Source organism: Cyrtonyx montezumae, unplaced genomic scaffold (genome assembly GCF_038088225.1).
Source record: "Cyrtonyx montezumae isolate F1298 unplaced genomic scaffold, pur_monq_1.0 scaffold_13, whole genome shotgun sequence".
NCBI lineage: Eukaryota > Metazoa > Chordata > Aves > Galliformes > Odontophoridae > Cyrtonyx > Cyrtonyx montezumae.
Genome location: NW_027071859.1, coordinates 15,954,872 through 15,964,594, shown reverse-complemented (window position 1 = coordinate 15,964,594; position 9,723 = coordinate 15,954,872).

Below are 9,723 nucleotides of genomic sequence, written 5' to 3'. Positions count from 1 at the left end.
TTAATTGTTAAAAAAAAGCAAAGATTAAAATAAATATTACAATCATGATAATGTCTTTTATCACCAAATACTAGCACCAGCATTAGCTTCCATAGGGTACTTCTGAATCTTACAGGTTTTGTATAAACCTGGTGTAGAACTGGGAATGTGCAATGATGTGTGACAGACAGAGCATCCTAAATATGCAGGTGCCTACAGAATCAACTGCCAGCACATATGATAAAAATTTCAAACGTGGCCAAAGCCATAACTCCTGTAGGTCATAGAATGAAAATGAATGGGATTTTACATCACAGTAAGGAAGAATCTGGTTCCTTCTGTCAGCCCTGTGGAGTAAGTTTTGCCTGCTCCTTTGCAATTATATCAGTATTTTGGATGCAGAACAAATAAAACTTATCTGGAGAGGGTGTAGAGGTTAGAGGGTTTGTTAAAGTATATTTGCTCCAATGCGTACTGCTGCAGAGCCATAGTTCTGGGATGGCTGAGTAGACCATAAAGATTTTGTTGTTTTAATATCTTACGGAGAAGCACAGACTAACTTCTCTGCTCATAGAAAACAGTGAGAAAAACACAAATTCACAGCTGAGCGCTGTGAGGCTCTGGCCACCTCCAGAGGATGATGGCAGTGACCTTGGCTCCTCCTGGAGCTGCCTGCTCATGGTGGCATCACTAAATGAGAGCCAGCCAATCCCAATTCCAGAATGAAAGGAACATAGCTGATAATTTGGATGGAAACTGTTAAAGCAGGTACAGAACAGAATAGCACATAGCAGGTTTTGGATGTGCTAAGTAGCCTTCCCCTGATTTATGCACTGTGCATCTTTAACTGCCCTTCTCCTGACAGATGAGCACTTTGAAAACCAAACAAACCCTCAGTGTGTCCAAGTATGTCATCGAATGACCTCCTGCTACCATTATTGATGAGTTACACCTGTTTGCCAACAAATACACTCCTTATCACTGTCATGTGAATAATCAGGTAGATGCCTGAGCAAACAAGTCTGCCCAGCCCTGTCCCTGACTGCTCTTTTAGCCAGATGCAGATGAAGACTCTCTAAAGCTGACAAGGAGACTTAAAGCAGCATAGAAATTCATCACAGTTGTTTCCAAAGGAAATCACTAAGTTTCTAAAGAACTACTATGGCAGCTGAACTAAATTTAGGAGTGAGACTTTACAGATATTTGTAAGTCAGATGCTGTCACTGGACAAAATAAAGGACATTTTCCCCTTACGTGCAGAGGTAGAAAAGCACTCCTGTCCCTATGGCAGCAGGTCAGACAAACTGGCTTCAGAGGTCACCATGAGGCCTGTGCAAGAAGATGGACTCCAACTAGGCCTTCCTTTTCTCACTCTGGTCAGGACATTTCATCTGTTGCAAGTGCTCTTCACAGACCTTGGATAAAGGGACCTCTTTGACAAGGAATCCCCTGGGATGTCTTCCTATGAGTGAGCAAGTGTTCTATGAGTGAAAACTGTCACACATAGCAGGCATCAGAGCAAAGATAAATCTGTCCTACTCTACTAATAGGAAAAGGCTCTCACACCTGATGTTCAGACTGTTGAGAGTACCTGTGACACCACAACATAACAGCTCTCTGTGGACTCTATGGAAATGCTTTGATCAGAAGCTGCAATATCTGGTAAATTACAGTTTTAAGTAATATCCAAATTGGGGGGATAAATCATGCTTTCTATGTATGGTGAGTGTTAATCATGGAAGCAGAAGAAGGAAAGCTCTTGAGGGCCCAGATAAGCAGAGTCAGATTGGGCACCTCTAAGGAAACACACTGAGAAAGAGAATGGGCAAGGAAAAGGAAGGACATGGGAAGTACTACTTGGACTTCTTCCCCCTTAGCCCAAATTATGTCAAGTAGACAAAGAGAAGCACTCTCTGTCAGCACAGGCACTTTGTGCAGTCTTTTCCAAATATTCCCAGAGGAAGTGTAGCTCTGCCCTGCCCCTGCTCTTAGCCCTTTTCTAAATAGCACCATTTAGTATAGGATAAGCAGAGTCAAGGTTACTCTCTTTTTTTCCTTCTTTCTTTCTCTCTCTTTGCAAATTATTACTGAGTTCAGTACTGAAATTGATAGAGTGAAATGTTTGTTTTGCTTACTTGGTCAAAGAACAGGTAAAATATTATCTGAAGTTCATGCCACAAATATATTTTGTTCTTATCTTTAGTAAACAGTTAGTAACAGTGAAGCTCTCATTATCAACAAGAGCTGTGTACCTAAATCCCTTCCCTCCCACCCATGATGTCTTTTACTCTGTAGCTGATAAAAAGCTTTCAATTACGGAGTTCTACATAGAAGAAAACATATACGTGTGAAAAACATGCTTGTTGATTGTGTGGCAGAGACACTGCACATTGCACTGCAGTAATTCATAATAAAAATTGGTTTGAATGATTGGCATATTAGCATGAGGACAGCCTCAAGGATAATGTGCATTGTTGCAGCATCTGCTGATATATTTTTCTACACAATTCCATGTTATGAACCCTTTTTTAGGAATTTATAACCTGAATGTAAGAAAATACCTCTCAGATGACATTCAGAAAACTGCTAAATTTGGTTCTAAATACCTCTACTGAGAATATACATAGATATGTTTAAAATTTCTATTTGTAAATGCACAGTTTTCCATCTATCTAAAAAATATAGGTCATATTGTCTTAAGAAACTTTTCTACAGTTAAAGCAAAGACTCTGTATTTTCTAACTAAGGCTTCTAATAGGAAAAATGAGTACCGAATACTTGTTTTGTTTACACATTACATAATTTTGTCTTATTTATAAGAACAGAACAGTTTCTCACACCTGAAAACCAGGAACTACTTGGTTCTTTCCTTGTCACAGTCGAAAATGAGCTTGCCTACTCTGTTTCTGTGTTAAAATTGGAAGTGATCTGCACAGCATGTAATTGGATGTTATCCTTGCAAGAGAGGCTCAGGAGTGTAATTATTATCTACACTTAGAGATTTGGTGCTGCAATGTTTAAAAATTCAAACCCAAACTCTTCTATTAAAAGGGACATATTTGAATATCTGGATTTGTGTACTTTTATCTGCTCTTCTAAATTAGCTGAAACACCTACCATGAAGGACACGACCACTTTATCTGTCTGCACAGAAAGCTTCAGCCCGGGCAGTGGTTGGGATGAGTCCTCCATCACACCCACTTGTTTGGCACTAACAATGCCTACATTAAGTACTTATGGGACCTGATCTCAACAGGACATGTAACACCTGCTCAGATTTCAGATCCAAAAGCCCTTAGTCATTGTATGTACTGCAGTAGGATCTCATGAGGACAGTATACGTTGGTGGAGATTCCCCAGAGATGGCAGCCATCACTCTCTCTGCAGCCTGGCCTGTTTTATGTTATCCCGCACCTCCTTGAGCTCCTGCTCATCCTCCTTAACAGAAGTGAATTTTTGCCACTGAGTTTTTGCTTCCTCTCTTACTGCTACCCATTCACCCTACTATTTGCAGTAAATTTCATAAAATAGCAAGAAGAAAAAAAGATACCTTGAAAGGTCATTGAATGGCTTTTTTATATTTGCTAAATGCAACAGATGAGGTGGAACACAAAATCATGTAAAACATGTCCATAGGCTGATTGATCTGACCCTCAGCACCACTGTAATGGCAGAAGCAGGCAGGTACTAGCATCATTCCACAAATTAGCAGAAAAAATAGGAAAATTTCAGCAAAATCAGCTTTTTTTTTTTTTTTCAGACGAACAATATGACATTTCTCTGTTTGGATTCTTGTGATGTGTTTTAAATACATCAATTATTTTAATACATCAATTATTCAGAACTATTATTTAGTGTAAAGTATGCTTGGCTTCATGCAACCTTTTAATAAGTAGAATGCAAAACAGGAAGACATTTGCGATAAAAACTAAGAAAATAGGATAGGCTAAATAATTCTCTTTAGACTGTCAAATAAAAGTGAAGTGAATTAAAATAAATAAGAAAGAAAAAAAAACAACCCTGTATCAATTTAACTTCATTGTTTCAATCCACCAGGAAAAAAAAAGAAAAAAGAATGTAGTTTTACTGCTAGAATTAGAATTGCACTTCAAGTCCCATGTGGAAGGAAATACCTGTGACCCAGCAGGATGTGGGGTCAGGTGCTCTGATTGCAGATAAGACTGAACCAGCCAGCACACAGTGCATAAGGTCAAAAGAAGGAGGCACGCTTAACCCTGCACACTGCTTCAGTTGAGGTGTTGATAGAACTGTCCCTTGCTTTGCACATGCACTGGTTCCATATCCTGTATCCATTCTGCACGGGTGCTGAGTGTACAAGAGTGAAAGATTTAATGGAAGGGGAAAATCAGGGAAGTGAAGCACCATCTATTAATGAATATTAAAAAGCATGGAGTTACTTCAAAAAATCATTGTTAATTATATATGTGTGTGTGTCTTTTACCCACAGGTGTTCAACTGTAATTTAGTCATGCAGTCAAGGAGTAGAAAAAATGATTAGTTGCATTCTGGAAACTCTGAACTGCTTACAGTTCAGTCATAAATGGTATACATATTAAAATAAAATAATACAAAATAAAATAAAATAAAATAAAATAAAATAAAATAAAATAAAATAAAACAAAACAACATAAAATAAAAAACAAATGCTAAAAACATTGCAGATAAAGAAGGTTCTTCTAGGCTGAATTGATCAAAATCTTACACTTACCCTGTTTTTTCATCCAGAAATGATATGTCTTGATGAGTTCTACTTCTCATCTTTATTTTTCAAAGTTTTGAAGAACTTTGTTCTCAGACTTCCTTTCTTTTCCCTCTGTCTTGGTCTATTGCTATTGTGAGCTTATAATTTCCTAGGTAAAACGTACAGGAAGAACAGTAAAACAAACAAAGAACAAAAGTATTTCACTCAAAAGTATTCTGTATTCCTGAAGAATTAATAAGAAAAATTAATAGGGTTGTACAAACACTGAGCCCCAATTCACATCTAATTGTATTCCAACAACATTGCTTTTTACATTAAACTGCCCTACTTTTTCCCCCCTCCAGAAGGCTCATATTGGGCAGATCTCTACAGAAGTGTATATTCTCATGTAAGTTGGAAAACTTAGGGGAGGGGTGATAATGAACTGCATCCTTTTTTCAGTGGGAGTTATGATGTCTTCACAATTTCATAAGCAAAGAGGTACAGAGCCTATCAAATATTTATTACTTGCTATATATTCTTCATCTTCTAAGAAACTAAAGAGTATTTGGTGCAATGATCATGAATTTTGTATTAGAGTACTCAGTTTGTATCTTTAATGCTCAAACAGTTGTTCTTAATGTATTTTTCCTTAAGTGGGCAGTTGGATTTATATCTTCCATCTAATTTAGAAAACTTGTGATTTCTATCACAGCCTCAGAAGTATTATTTTGAGAAACAAGATTCTTTTCCCAGCATCAGAAGTAAAGAAAATGCTATGGTTCAGCAGCTATGGAAGCACTGTAGGCTTGATAGCATTCCCATTAATTGGCAGTTTTGCTTTGCAAAAAGAAATTCCTTAAATAAATGAATAAATTGTGTATGTTCATAGATATTAAACACATGACCATCAAGTAGAGTAAAATTACTATAGCCCTGGGTGGATATTAATGAAACTGTCTCTGCCTCTGACATCTTTCTTTGCTGCAGCATTCCTGTTCTCATGCAAAAGCCACTTGGCTTGAGACGGTGGCAGTGGGAGTCTCAAGAGTTTGAATCTGGAGCTTAAATGTTTGGCTACCAAAATTAATGTCATTGCATTGTTGGGGGGGGGGGGGGGGGCAGCAGGGGATGAGGTGGCTGAGAAAATATATGGCTATTGATTTGGTAAAGGAAAGAAAACGTACTGCTTAAATACATACTCTAATATCCATACTTTGGGGATAATAATCACTATTAATCTGGTAGACAGTTACAGTTTTGTCAGGAATTTTATTGTTGCATAAATTAATTATTGGGTACCTTATAAAAGTAGAGTCATGGAATCAGAATTGCTCAGGTTGGAAAATCATCGACTCCAAACGCAACCTAACCATACTACCCTAACTCTGACGAACCACCACTAAGTCATGTTCCTGAGCACCATAACCAGATGGTTTTTAAACACATTCATGGATGGTGACTCAATCACCTCCCTGGGGAGCCTATTCCAGGGGCTTAACAACCCTTTCTGTAGAGGTGTTTATCCTGATACCCAAACTAAACCTCCGCTGATGTAACTTGAGGCCATTTTCCCTTGTTGTGTCACCCGTCACCAGTGAGAAGAGACCAACTCCACTCTTAATGCAATTACCTTTCAGGTATTTGAAGAAAGCAACAAGGTCTCCCCTCAGCCTCCTCTTCCCTAGACTAAACAGCACCACCTCCTTCAGTCGCTCCTCATAGGGAATTTTCTCCAGGCCCTTCACCAACCCTGTTGCCTCTCTTTGGACCTGCTCCAGCACCTCAAAGTTCTTTCTGTTTTGAGATGCCCAAACCTGAACACAGTACTCAAGGTGGGACCTCACAAATGTTGAATACAGGGGCAGGATTACTTCCCTAGTCCTACTCACCACACCATTCCTATTCCTGATACAAGCTAAGATGACACTGGCCTTCTTGGCCAGCTGGGCACACTGCTGCCTCATATTCAGCCAACTGTCTCTGAGTTCACAAAGGCTCCTTTACGTCAGGCAGCTTTCCAGCCATTCCTCCCTAAGCCTGTAAGGTTGCCTGGCATTGTTGTGACCAAAATGATACTCGACAGTTGACCCTATTGAAACTCATACAGTTTACCTTGGCCCATTGATCCAGCCTATCCAGGTCCCTCTGTAGTGCCTTTCTACCCTTCAGCAGATCAACACTCCTTCCCCAGCTTGGTGTTGTCTGCAAACATACTGAGGGTGCACTCAATCTTCTCAAGATAAAGATAAAGATGTTAAATAAAAATGGCCCCAGTACTGAGCCCTGGGAGACATCACTCATGACTGGCTGCCAACTGGATTTAGCTCCATTGACCACAACTCTTTGGGTCTGGCTGTCTGCCAGTGTTTCACCCAGCAGAGCATATGCCCATCCAAACCATGGGCAGCTAGCTTCTCCGTGAGGATGCTGTGGGAGACAATGTCAAAGGCTTTACTGAAGTCCAGGAAGATCACATCAACAGCCTTACCGTGTCATAAAATGAAATCTGATTTGTCAGACAGGGTCTACCATTCATGAACCCATGCTGATCCCATGGTTGACCTTTATTTGATCCATGATGGCTCCTGATATTAACTATTCCATAACCTTCCCTGGCACCTAAGTGAGACTGATACGTCTGTAGCTAACCAGGGTCATCTTTATGGCTTTTTTTGAAGGTGGGCATCACATTTGCCTGTCTCCATTTTTCGGTTAGCCAGGACTGTTGAAAGGTAATGGAGAGAGGCTTGGCAACCACATCTGCCAACTCCCTCAACACTCTCAGGTGTAGTCCATCTGACCCCATGTACTTGTGAGAGTCCAGCTCTCAGAGTGGGTCCAAAACCATCTCATCATGGATTAAGCAGGACCTATTCTGTTCCCCATCCTTATTTTCCAGCACAAGGGGCTGTGTGCCCGGGGAGCAACTAGTCTTACTGTTAATGACTGAGGCAAAGAACCATTAAGTATCTCTGCCTTGTCCTGATCCTTGGTCACTGTGTTCCTCTCTGCATCCCTAGCTCTCTTTTTTCTGTTGATGCATTTATAGAAATATTTACTGACTTTATGGAGTTTTTAGAGAGTCCATAAAGAAAACACAATTTTGAGAATCTGAACTGGAGATTTTGTGGTTAACGCAGCACCACTCAAAATATCAGAGTCAGGTTTTTAGACCTTGAATGGTCCTTCATGAGACGAAAGCAGGCTGCCTTCTTCCTTTCTGAAAGCATGTGTGAAACAGAATCATTAATTTGGTATCAGATTAATCCAAGCACTTCCTCTTTGCACAGGCAATTGGTGAATTTTAAAACATCCCTAACAGAAAATACACAATGAAAATTGGATTTCCAATGCACCAAATTTCATCTGCACCAATTTCCCCTTAGAACATCACTGGAGATCATGTATTAATCACTTGCCAGATTTCTATTTTCAAATCAAAGCTGTTTATGTTTTTAGTTATTTAGTTGCACGAGGAGAGAGAATGTCTTTTATCACCTTCTAATTCATTTCATACCTGTTTAAGACAAAAAGCACACTGGGCCATATTTTTAACCAATTGGAGCAACTACATCGCTTATCATGTTGCTTACAAGATGAAGTTTAAACTTGCAAAAATATTTTGAGATAAAAATAGTCATTCACTTACATCTAGTGAATAGTCCAAGCAGACTGCTGCTTTGAGATGGCTGCCTGTTGTTTTTAATAATGTATTAATAAACCCAGCTGTAAATTGTGATGGTGGTTGTGAAGGATAACAGGGAATTTTATGCACTAGCACAATATTTAGCATCAAAAGAAGTGACAGCTTCTGTACTTCCAATTTGTAGGTAGGGTGTATAATAGAATAATAATATCCTGAACTGAAAATCCACACTTATGTGCATACTTAATCAAATAATAATATGTTAATTAGGTTTGTCACAAAAAGTTAATTCATTTGAATATTTGTTTAATGTTATAAAGAGACATTACTATGAGAACTTTCTAACCTCGTAGCATTCTATTCACTACTAATTATTGACTTGGATATTTATGGGAATTTGTTGTACTTCTTCCATAATTCCCTAACGTGAAATTGCTGCAAGTGAAATTCTACTAAGTTCATCTGAAATATAAACGGTGCCAGCAAAACAAAATAAAATCTTTGTGAGTTTGTAGGTGCACGTAGTTGTGTTAAGAGCTTTTGAAGATTTTTTTTTTCCCTTTTTGCTTATGCTCCATTTACAAAGGGGCAAATGATTGAATTTGCTTCACTGAATTGAACTTATACAGCTTCCTGCGGGGTTCTGGGGAGCATTCATGGAACACCACCTGGAGGGCAGCTGCTCTTTTCTCCTAGCCCTGAATATCATTAAATTTCAGCAGCAACATGCCACACTGCAGAAAATTTTGTTTTAAGGCTGTACTCTTCTGCACTGTTATTGTCAAGAATGGAGAGAAGGGGTTGACATGTCTGGAAAGAGAGCAATAGTTTTCAGTCCCTCTTCACAAGTGTCCATGACCAGGAAAAGCACAATAACTGGAAGCGTAAGTAAGACTCTTAGCAAAAACTTAGTAGTAGTAGTAGTAATAATCATTTCAAAATATATTTCCTTTATGTAAGTACTTATGGCTTGTGCTGAAGCTCTCACAATTTACCTCCATATCTGAGCTGCAGAATGTCTTTATTTAAAAAAGGAGAGCAATTGTTTACCTTATCTCACACATGTGGCTGACACTGGAGCTGCCCTAAGAACTCATTTTCTTGTAACTATTTGCTTAAGCATTTCACTAACAGATTACACCTGAAGAGAACATTGCAGTGAAATGCTGTGGAATGCTGCTTCATGCCTGTGCCTTCCAAGAGAGGCAAGTAACTGTGGCTTAGATCCTCTTTGGGTTTTGCACAGTTTGAACTGTATTTTTATTTTATCTTCATTACAGTTAAGAAACCTTTTGCATTAAGAGCAGAGATCAGATGGGACTAGTTTATTGCTGCTCACTTCTATCATTCTGCTTTAATTTTTTTCCTCTAGTTTCCAGCCTGGAGCAGCGTG